Source organism: Scatophagus argus, chromosome 7, assembly GCF_020382885.2.
Source record: "Scatophagus argus isolate fScaArg1 chromosome 7, fScaArg1.pri, whole genome shotgun sequence".
NCBI classification, from domain to species: domain Eukaryota; kingdom Metazoa; phylum Chordata; class Actinopteri; family Scatophagidae; genus Scatophagus; species Scatophagus argus.
This window is the reverse complement of record NC_058499.1, coordinates 25,462,096-25,474,105: the sequence shown is the minus strand read 5'-3', so window position 1 is coordinate 25,474,105 and position 12,010 is coordinate 25,462,096.

The following is a 12,010-nucleotide window of genomic DNA, read 5'->3' as shown; positions in this document are numbered from 1 at the left end:
GCAGTTATCTTTAGTGAATCTTCTCACAGATAAATAACATGCTTTTAATAACACATCTTGATTTCTCCCGCATATCTTAAAGCAAAGCTGAAGGACGGTCATTAAAGCATAATCTTAATTCGGACAATCCTTCATGTTACTAGATAATACAAACGTGGATTTCAATATAGCTTCAGGTTCCCATACAAACATACAGAACAGTGAAAGAAACAAAGTGAACAGAAACTGTTTTGAGAGCAGGTGTGGCCTTGTCGGCAGAATTTTGCAAGACGTAAGCTACCTTTGATATGACAGCTGATCTGTAGTTTGTCTAGTTGAAAATGTCTGGCATGTCTTGGCATTTTTGGCACTAGATTTGTGGTCTCTTTTTTTTCTAATTACGCTGTCCTGTAATTTTTCATTCATGCTTTTTGTTTTGACTCTTGCACAGATGATATTATCACTGCTGTATACAAACACAACAATATAAGCACAACTGACTTGTAAAGAAAATAGAAATAGAAAAAATTGATTACGCGTTTCAGATTCGTCAGGTTTTTATATGAGTACAAATGCATTTTTCACCTTATCTCTAGATCACTCTCAAATTAATAAGATTTAAAAAATGAGACCTGAAAACAGCCATGAGAATGTTTTTCATGTCTAGGTGCAACTTGTCAGAGATGGAAAAGACATAACATACATTATTTGAAAATATATATGTCTCACTGATGACAAAAGTTTACTTCAACCAGGGGCATCTTTTACAAATCCGACTCAGTTTTAATCTTACAATGATGGTTGATTGTTGACTTTCATTAAAAAAAAAATACTTTAATAAATTATTTTTAATGAGTCTATATGTTGCTCTTAGGAAAATCCTATATAGTATAGTTTAAGCAGAAAACTACATATCCTTGATAAAACCTTAATTTGGAAATAATCTTTAAGCAAAGCCAAGGCTCTAAGCCGGTGTTGGACTTTGTGTGAGCTCTGTGAACAATGCCACAGGAATTATCATTTAAGAGCAACTGAAATCAGCAGACTTGCAGCGATTACTTTTGGACTCACTGCAACACTTAATGATTCTTTCTTAAGCAGCATCATTTTTTAAATATCATCCACATTTGCATTCCCAAGCTGCAAGTTTGATTTTGTTTGCCACTGACTAAAACATGCTGCCTGGCTTCGATCTCCTCTACCGTGATCGTGGTCTCATATCCCAAAACGTTTGATTTTCTCTTTTGGTGCATGGCTATTCCTAACAAAAATCTAACTTGTGCTGACATTATATTAAAGGGAAATCAGGCTTCCGGCAGGAGCTGTCAATTTAAGTTGCCCTTAGAAACTAAAGAAGATTTTTAGAAATGTGGCCCCGGGGCAGTATCGTACTATGCATTCATATAGGACAATTCTGTACTACTAACTGCTGATGTAGGACATAGCATGAGAGCCACAGTGGCATGCATAGTGCCATATGTATAGAGTTTAAATAGGCAAAACATGCTATTTTCTAATTGACAAAGAGACTTCTCAAGGCATTTGGTTGAAAATGTCCTCCAGACGATATGTGGACGATGAATCAAAGCTGCACTGCTCAGCCATCCCACAGATAGCCTCTGTTAACTAAGAGCTTTTTTGAGTTTGGATCAGCAAATCCATGACCAGTACTAACATACATAAGCATCAAATAACCTACGTTTTATAACTAAAGAGATGTGCTTTGATGTGACGTGCTTAGTTTTCTGACTGCCTCGCAGCCATGGTAAAGGTGTGTGTGTATTATCTATATATCTATATCTAAATCTATTTGTTTATCTCATCCATAGAAATAGATAGATAAATATGATTTCTTTTATTCATTGTGCTTTGGAAAACTTCACTCACCCATGCATGTTGATCTGAGTTTCCATCCAGTACTTGAGGACATGAGGAGCTGAGTCTCAAAGTTGTTTCCTCTTGTTTGAGTTTGTATGAACTTCAGCTCTATTTGAATTCACACACACGTACAATTAATACAGGGTACGCTTCAACGCACACACACTTAGAATTAATTCACTGCATGCATGAACACATACACACGCCCTACATTTATGCTTCAGCTCACACACTGACACATTCATAACACTTAGTCCACTGCTTAAGCGCACACACATGCCAGCACACAGAAGAGAACACACAGAGATGGTAAACACACATTACAGTCAGAAATACACCCAGTGGCACTAAAGTGAAAAAATACAATATGGCTTCTTTTAAAAATGTCTTTTGAAATTTAAACCTTGAGTTTTACTAAACGAATGTTTCGATAATCGTTTCCTTTACAATTTCGCGTTACTTTCCACCATGACTTTTCTTTATTTTCCTCGCAGCTTCAGTGAAAATCCACAATCAAGCACAATCTCACTCATACTCTCCTGAATTATTTCCCGGGTTTTGGCACCACTTTGTAAGGTTTTCTTTATTGCTTGTTTATTTACAAGCTAAATTAAGGGAAAGGGGCTTCACTGAGTTTCTCAAGCACACTTTTCACGCACCTCTAGCTCCACCTTATGCTGCGGGACAAGGGGGTTGCCCACTCCATGATTATCATCTCAGATGCAGACAGCTTCCCTGTCAACAGATGTAAGCAGATGAGTTCTGAATGAAATGACTTTCCATAGACAGGCATCTTCCCCACTACCTGTCCACACACTGTGCAGTGGTATGTGCAGAGCCAAGAGTTACTGTCGCCCCAAAGCACACCTGTTGCTGGTTTGCTTGTCGACATGCTGATTGAATGCATAAAGGTTTTGTACAAAATGGATGGGAAAAAAGTAGCCGTTCATGTATGTATGGTATTGTATTGTGTGCTATGATGAATGATGAATATGCAGTAACAACTAAAAACAGCCCATTCTCACTTCTCACTTAATGGCAGAGCCCTGCCTATGAGAAAAGTGACTCCACGGTGGTGTCATAGTTTGAAGCCTAGGGTCACTGACCACCTGCTGTATATGATGAGTTGAGAGTGAGAATGTATTGACTAAAAGCACTGATTTTTAAGCTCAAAATTTTTTTTTATTTGAATGTAACAAACTGTCATTTGGTAGTTGGAATATTACATTTCAAAGGTCAAAGGTTTCACATTTAAACAGTGGATGCTTTAGGTCCCATATGGTAGGCGCATCCACATACTTTTCCAGGACATAAATAGGAAAATGAAAGTGAAACTTCTGCTTTCTTACATAATACAGTATTTGGTTAAAGTCTAGTCTCTTCTGACTAACCCTGCAAAAACAGATGACAAGCACAAACAGGCTGATTGAATCCATCTGCCCGGCATGAAATGACAAAAAGGAAATGGAATGGAGCACTAGAAGAGAGAGTTATATGGTTTTCTTAGGACTTGGTGAACAAAACTGGAAGTATTAAAGTAAACTAAAAGATTTTATTCACTGTAAATGTATTCTTATCGCTAGATTTATGAGGCTTGTTGCATTTTGCTGTGCAGCAGTGCAAGTAGAAATATATTAACCACAATAAGCTGAATAAGTACAAAACCTGCTAATATAGTTGGCAGACTTAGTAGCAGTTGAAGTGTACCGGAGCTTTATTTAGGAAGCAGCTGCCTGGGAACTTCTGTTGACCAGCTGTGTTTCTTTGGCTCAGATTCACTACCACACACACACACACACAGTCGTGTTTCCAGCACTTCTGGGGACATTACATAGACCTACATTCATTTTCTGGAGGTTTAACCACCACTTTACCATAACAATAACCATTACTTTAACCTAACCTTAACGTCAAAGCAAGTCTTCATCCTAACATTTAATGATTGTCATATGTTGTGGGGACTTGCATTTTGTCCCCATAAGTAAGGCAGGAGAAAGTTAGGTCCTCATAGTGTGGCTGTGTAAACAGATTTTTGTCCCCACAATTATGGGAACGCGTACACACACACACACACACACACACACACATGCACACCCACACTCACACAGACAGCCTCTTGCTGGTTCAGCAGTTTAAATCAGTGAAGTGTTTCAGAGCACAGCGAGATGTGACCCATCATCAATCACACACACATGCACTGTGTGTGTCACCAGGCCAAGTGAGGGAAGCAGGTGGTGGGCAGACTGTGTGCGTGTGCACGTCTGTGTGGCACAGAACTGTAGAGGGTATGAGATACGGTCCTCTTCCACTCCATTGTGTTTACGTTACTACCAGGGTGCAGTCACCTATATGGAGCGTATGCGAGTGGTTGAGTTTGAGGTGGTTTGTGAGCCAACAGTGTTAAGCTGCACTCAGCATCATTGAAAGAATGTGAATTTGAGGTGGAACACAGAGAAAACCTCTGGATTAGGTGTAGCCATGAGTATTTGGTAAAAAATATTTGTGAAAAATTTGTGAAATGAAAGTGCATAAAAAACAAACAAACAAATGTATGTTTAAGTTCATGTGACAAAGCCCTCTAGTGGGTACAGTAATTATGACGGGAACAAAAGAGGAAATATTGTGTGGACCTGTTTTATTATAGAGTGACAAAGTACATGTAGAGATGTGGTCGGGGAAGATGGATGGGTCATCAAAACATCAGACTTTAACACAGCAGAATATTGATTGTTTTGCATTTTCAACTACAAAACAACATTGTTTTTTTAAAGACGTCACCCCAACCATGTGTTTATTATTATAACCATGATTTCATAAAGGTCCTCTGACCCTAGTGAAGTGGTTTTAACCCAAACTATGACTTTTCTTTTGCGTCTAAGTCTACTGAAACCAATCCTTAAACATGGCGTTGGCTTGGTGTTCCTGAAGAGGCAGCATTTTTTTCGTCGGCTGACTAGCTTTTGTTTATGCAAATGCTGTTGCATTTTCTGTAATTCTCTGGTAACAATTTTTGATGTCTCAAAAGACAAAAAAAAAAAAAAAAAAAAAAAAAAAAAAGAGAAGAGGGGGAAAAAAGTGTACACATTGAAACTTGTTTTGAAGCGATGACCCAAGAGCACTATCGTATCAGGTGGTTCACCCATTCCCTCCATTATCTTCATCATTAAAGTCGTCGACTGTGACAACATTTCCAGTCCTAGAGCCATACAGCCTTAACTTGGTCTGTTGGCTATGTAATAAATAAATAAATACATATGTTCATACTTGTTGTCTCTAAACTTTTCTTTTTTTTTTATCAAACTGTAAAATTTCAAATAAAAGAACTGTTTTTTTTTATGTAGCTATTTAGTGCGTGTGTAGCTGTTTACGCAGTTGTTATTTCTTTATCGCTTATGATTATTATTTTAGTTCACACCTTCCAGTGAACAGCTGTGCTCTATTTGCTGTGTGTATTTGTATCCTTTCGTTGGTCTGCATTGAGTCAGATGGGCTGCAGAGGAGGAATTTGATGTGTGGGTCAGTGATTCTGTCTGACTGGCATATTGTAACTGCTTGTATTATTCTGCTTGTTTATCATGTTTTCATTGTCTTTGTAATTAACAACAGCTTTATGGTTACAAGCAAGTAGGTGTTTGTGTGTTTGTGTGTGTGTGTGTGTGTGCGCGTAGCATTTTTACCTGGTTGTTCTTTTCTGTCTTTAATGAGCCAGAGATTGCTGTTATTATTGTCTGTGTTGTTTCTTCAGCTCACACATTTCTAATGAACAGCTGCTCTACGTCTGAGAGTGCCAGCCAGCAAGCACACATACATGCATGTACGCATGCACGCATGCATACAAGCACACACAAACACACACACACTTTACAAGTTTGACTAGGCTTTGTGTGCCCTGGGGCAATGGTGGGAGTCTTTTTGGACTTCAGGAACATTCAACTTATTTATGTGTTTTAATTATAACAAAACACATGTGATTGGCAGGGTGTTAACTGTTTTCCCAACCATACTGTATTGTTTTTGAATTTATTTCAATTAATTTCAATATACTATATATATGAAGCCTGAGTAGGGGGCCTTCTGCCCTTCTTTCTGTTATACATCCCTTCTCGTACTTGTAATGAAGTGTGTAAATGTATGTGTAAATGTATTTTCCCCTTCCTCTCTTCACCTTCACCATTTTTTTACGACTTATCCTCCCTGTCTGAAATTAGCCTCTTAGTATTGGATTATTAAAAGTGTGATACCTATACTACTAAAAAACAGATTACATGATGTTAGTGTTACAGAGAACTGCTTGAAATATCCCTTAGTCACCACTTTATGAGCTCACTTTATCTCATCCTGAGCATAAAGGGCAGACGGTGACAGATCTGCTGCAGATTGATTCTAAATCATATTGTTCATCATACTTGGGCCATGTATCATCAAAGCTGATGACTGTAATGTTAGTTAGCTAGGTTCAATTTACATATCAGTTTTTATAAATTTTAAAATTTTGCTAAAAATCCATATTCACTCTTTTTAAAATAAATTTGTTTACACTTGTTTTCCAGAAGGCGACATTACAGATGTTCAAGACAGCCATAAATACCTTGGAATCCTGCAGGCAAATGGAAACCATGAGGAGGCTGCAAGGAAGTCAGCCACAGTCAAATACCTACACAGAATGAGACAGGTCCTGGGAAGTCAGCTGAATGGGAAGAACAAGGTCTGGGCCATCAACATATATGTCCTTCTAGTCACCAGATACCCCAGTCGTGCAAAGAAACCATAGCTGTCATAGTATACAGGAACATCTGCACTGATTATATGTTGAAAGTCCCAAGGTCAGAATGGAAGACACGTCCTCAGGTGGTTGAGAATGAAAATGACCAAGCTTCACTCTAATTCATCCCAAAGGTGTTCTGTCGGGTTGAGGTCAGGAAAGTCAAGTTCTTCCACACCAAACTCATTCATCCATGTCTTTATGGACCTTGCTTTGTGCACTGGTGCGCAGTCATGTTGGAACAGGAAGGGGCCATCCCCAAACTGTTCCCACAAAGTTGGGAGCATGGAATTGTCCGAAATCTCTTGGTATGCTGAAGCATTCAGAGTTTCTTTTAGTGGAACTAAGGGGCCAAGCCCAGCTCCTGAAAAACAAGCCCACACCATAATCCCCCCTCCACCAAACTTCATATTTGGTACAATGCAGTCAGACAAGTACTGTTCTCCTGGCACCCGCCAAACCCAGATTCGTCCATCAGATTGGCAAATGGAGAAGTGTGATTCGTCACTCCACAGAACGCGTCTCCACTGCTCTAGAGTCCAGTGGTGGCGTGCTGTACACCACTGTAACGCTTTGCATTGCACTTGGTGATGTATGGCTTGGATGCTGCTTGGCAGCTCTCTACGCACTGTTCTTGACTCTACAGACAGTCGGCGACCTCTGCGCACAATGCGCCTCAGCTCCCACTGACCCCGCTCTGTCATTTTATGTGGCCTATCACTTCATGGCTGAGTTGCTGTCGTTCCCAATAGCTTCCACTTTGTTATAATACCACTGACAGTTGACTGTGGAATATTTAGTAGCAAGGAAATTTCACGACTGGACTTGTTTGGACTTGTATTACAATTTAATTAAAGAGTTTGGTCTTGACCTGCTCTAATTGGAAAGTGTCATGAGATAACTTTTGTTGTGAATTGGCGCTATATAAATAAACTGAACTGAACTGAATTGAATTATTGCATAGGTGGCATCCTGTCACAGTACCACGCTGGAATTTTCCAAGCTCCTAATAGCGTCCCATTCTTTTACAAATGTCTGTAGAAGCAGTCTGCACATCTAGATGCTTGATTTTATACACCTGTGGCCATGGAAGTGATTGAAGCAGCTGAATTCAATTATTATGAGTGAATACTATTGGCAATATAGTGTATACATACATCATCTGAATGAGATGCGAGTGGCCAGTGACCAAATGGTGGTATCAAATGACCTGGGATAAGAACAGGTGGATATTTCATCTTTAACCCAAAACATGATGTTTCCTTAAACCCAACCAAGTTATTTTTTATGTACAATCCTGACCAAACCTTGATCTTAACATTTTCATGAAATTTTTAACAGTTATTTGTGAAAATTTCTGCTGATAGAAAGCCCTTATGTGTTCCAGAGGGAATGGACATCATACTAAACTGAAGTACTTCTTGCTTTTTATTTCTGTTCCTTTTAAAGAGCGCTTCAATGTTTCTCAACATAGAAACGTCTGTGAAGAGTCTCAGTCACCCAGGTCATGCATGATCTGAAAGTTTATCCAAAGGTAACTGGACTTGCTTGAGGTTCTTGAAGACATTTTGCCTCTTATACAGTTCTGACTGTCTGGTGGGTAGTCTCAGGTGTTTATCCTTTTTGTGGTGTCATTAACACCTAGAGAGTCATTGAGAGTCATGTGTGGGTCTTTAGGGTTACGTGAGTGAAAACATGTTAAACTTCCTTAATTAAAGAGTTTGGTCTAGACCTGCTCTAATTGGAAAGTGTCATGAGATAACTTTTGTTGCTGTATAAATAAACTGAATTGAATTGAATTGAATTCGTGGGAAGAGATCTTATGCAAGACCTACTGTGTTGTTAAGTACTAATACTATCATGCACAGAAGCACACAAAGAATAAAGTGATTTTTATGTGGCGTAATAAAGAAGGCTGTATCTTGACTGAACACTGCAGGGTCATGTGAATTCAAGACTGCATTGTAGGTGGCTGGTAGGTGGTGTCGTAAGCCACCTCCTCTGTTCAGAGATGAACGTTCCAGATGTTACAAAAATACCAACGGTCTTCTCTGGCCAAAATGTTTACATTGTTGTCCTCAAAAGAATGTCCCTTCAGATGGAGGTGGACTGCTGAGGCCTGACCTGAGGAACTGGCTTTCCTGTGTTGTACCATGCGCTTGTTAAGTGGTTGTTTTGTTTCTACAATGTACAGATCTGCGCATTCTTCACTACACTTAACTGAAATTCATGTATGCAGAGTGACATTTCTGTGCTCTGTGTAGAGGTTTTGTCCTTGGGGTGGATGAGTGTCAATATTGTTTTTGTTGTTGTTTTCTTCTTCTGTGTTGTGTTTTTTGTCTTTTGGTGGTTTTGATGAAGGCCCAGAAAGGATAACCACATGTTTTGAGTGATTGCCCGATGTGTTTCTGTTCGTTCTCCTTCCTCCCAGTCCTAGTGTCCAAAAAACACGTCTTCAAGAACCTCATGCAAGTCCAGACATCCAGATAATGCATCATTTTTATAAGGTTATGCTATGGTCATCAGTTTGAACCACAGTAATTTACCTTGTTTGCAAAATCACTTGGAGTTTCATTGCCGTAGTGGATGGATCTATATCCCATTAAGCTAGATAGAGGCAACAATCAGACCTGTGGCTATTTCTAAAGGCAATTTTATGTTGTTGTATTTTATATTATATTGAAATGCATGAGACAGTACAAATCTGTATATTTAATCAAATGGTAACACAGCCCCCAATTTGACAGTGAATATTTTGTCACTTGACTAATTGAGCCTTAATTCGCCCAAGATGAAGAAATAATTAACTGCACAACAATGTCATTCACTCGGTATCTCCTCCCATCTCACCTCCATCTGTGGTCTCGTTAAAGAGCCAAAAGTGAGTGGCAGACAGGAAGTCAGATCATAAAGGTGTCATTGTGTCACCTCATCTTTTCTGTTCCCATTTCAATTAACAGATCGTTCCTGGTCTGTATTGTCAGGACAGATTTCCCAGCATGTGGTCTTGTGCTGCTCATTCCTGGCTGCTGTTTCTGAGGTTTGGCAATGGAATTCAACTATATGATCTTGGCTTTCATACTGATAACTTCACATAGTTAGAACACATCCCAAATCTATGTTATCTATCTCATGTTAATAATCCCTCAACAACAACGGTGGCAGCTGCTTCACCATGGTAGCATTAATGGATCATTAATCAAATTCCTATCTGCCAAGTACGTTTTTACATCACTGCTTGATTTTGCTCTATTTTAAATTGAACCATGCTGAGGAAACCAACAACCAAAGGACATACATCACTGCGAGTATAATCAGGAGTTAAGTGTGGACCAATTGTGATAACATTTCTATCACATCATGCTGCACTGTAGCTCAAATATCAGCTGGAGAGTCGAAATGTCCCTTTGTTATGGTACTAATTTACTCTGTTTTACTTTTATTAACTAATTTCTGGTTGTTGTGTGCTACCTGTAGCATACTCCGGTATCTCATTTTGCCCCTCCAGCTTAACCTTGCTCATTTTGTTTTATTCTTCATCATAGCAATTAATTACCTGCAAAACCTTTCAACCTACATTTGTTGCGCTCAAGCATTCATGGTCCTTGGTTTAGCAACTTCCATGGTAAATTTGCTAAACTTAATTAAACACTATTTACATGGTATTCAGCTCTTTCTTTTCCTCTCATTCTCCTGTTGTCTCTTGCTCAGTGTATCAAAGGAAATTAAATTAATTAATTAAATCAAATTAAATTAAATCATTAGCTACTATAGTTAGCCAGCCTCCAGTAGCTGGTGTGGACTGACCTAATGTAACTCCCCTTAGCCAAACCCCAGCAGCTCTTGAGGTGCTGAGACATAGTCTTGAGACATAGTCTTAATCATAAACCCATGGTTCACCATCTACCAGTTCACATTCCTTATAGTTTCCTCTCCTCTCAGCAATACACCTGCTAAAAAAACTATTCGGTTCATTGGTAGTTCTATTTTGAGAACCCTGAAGTTAGCGGTACTGGCAATCGTAATCAAATGCATTTCTGGGGCCAGAGCAGCACTGAATTAAATTTAAAACTAGTAAAATGTGAATAAATGTGAATATAACATTCCTTGCAATGCTGTCCTTGTATAAACCCCAGATGGGATTGTTTTGTTTAGGACAGATTTAGATCTCAGAGATTTTCCAGGAAGCTGGATTGTCATCTCACCTGTGAAAAATGTGGCTATAGTTTTTAATGTTTTGAAAAAAAAAACTTGAATATATTAGATGTATATTAGCCATAGGTGTTGATTATTGCTGCTTATGAACAAACATGGAGGGAAGTTGTTGCATGGAATTTAAAAAGTTATTTGATTACCTGAGCGATCGTGCTTGGTACAGTTGGAATACCTCCACCGTACAGTTTCTGGAAGGCAAGTAGTTGGAACTATGTTTTTTAAGTAGTTGTAGTTAACCAATCTAGCTTTGCTCACAGAGTTGTTGTACTTCAAATTATTCCATTGAGAAGTAATTGATAGATTTCAAAGTAGCTTCCCAAACACTGAAGTGTAGCTAGGGGAGACCGGAGAGAATTGTACCAATACTTAGTTTTGATATCATCTTTTGAAGTATTTGTACATTTGTGAGAAGTGACCTACAGGGTCCAAGTAGAAATATTTGTTGTGAAGGGCTCCAGGTAATGTATTAGCCTGTGCATATAGCACATTATGTACTCGAAACACTTACAGTAATTTCCAGGATATGGGAGTGGAAAGTTAAATAACATAATGCGGAGCATTAGTCTGACAACACATTCGTTTTTTCACAAAAGTGACACCATAGAGAGGCAGAACTCTTTCTGGAATAATCTATCCTGTAGGTTACCATGTCAACAGATGACTGACAGTATATAGTACTGGCGCATGTAGTTTCAAACAGTGCTTACTTACCAAGTATCTGCACCTGCCGTGAGGACTGCACTGTACCCATATTTCAGACTAACTTCAACCTTCTCACTTGGGAATGTGAGAATGTCTGGAAAATATACCTGTTTGACACTCTTTTAAATGCTACAGAGAATATTGTATAATCTGTATTGTGATCTGCCATAAAATAATGTAATTAATTTGACAATAAAACTTACAGTCATTTTTTACCTACCTGTAGTAAAGGATTTACCAGCAAAACGCTTTCTGACATTCATTGTCAGGATGTTGAATGAAACATATTTTTTGAGAATCCTACCAGCAAGTTTGAAGTTTGTGAAAATACTGCACAGAAATCCTTTGTGGGGGAAAAAATACTTCTATGTTTACTATTAAATATAAAGATAATCAAAACGCTCCTTAAAAACAAGCGGTCACCGTGGTGCCTCTTCTTATGGATACCCTTATTTTCCTGTTGCCTTCATGTTC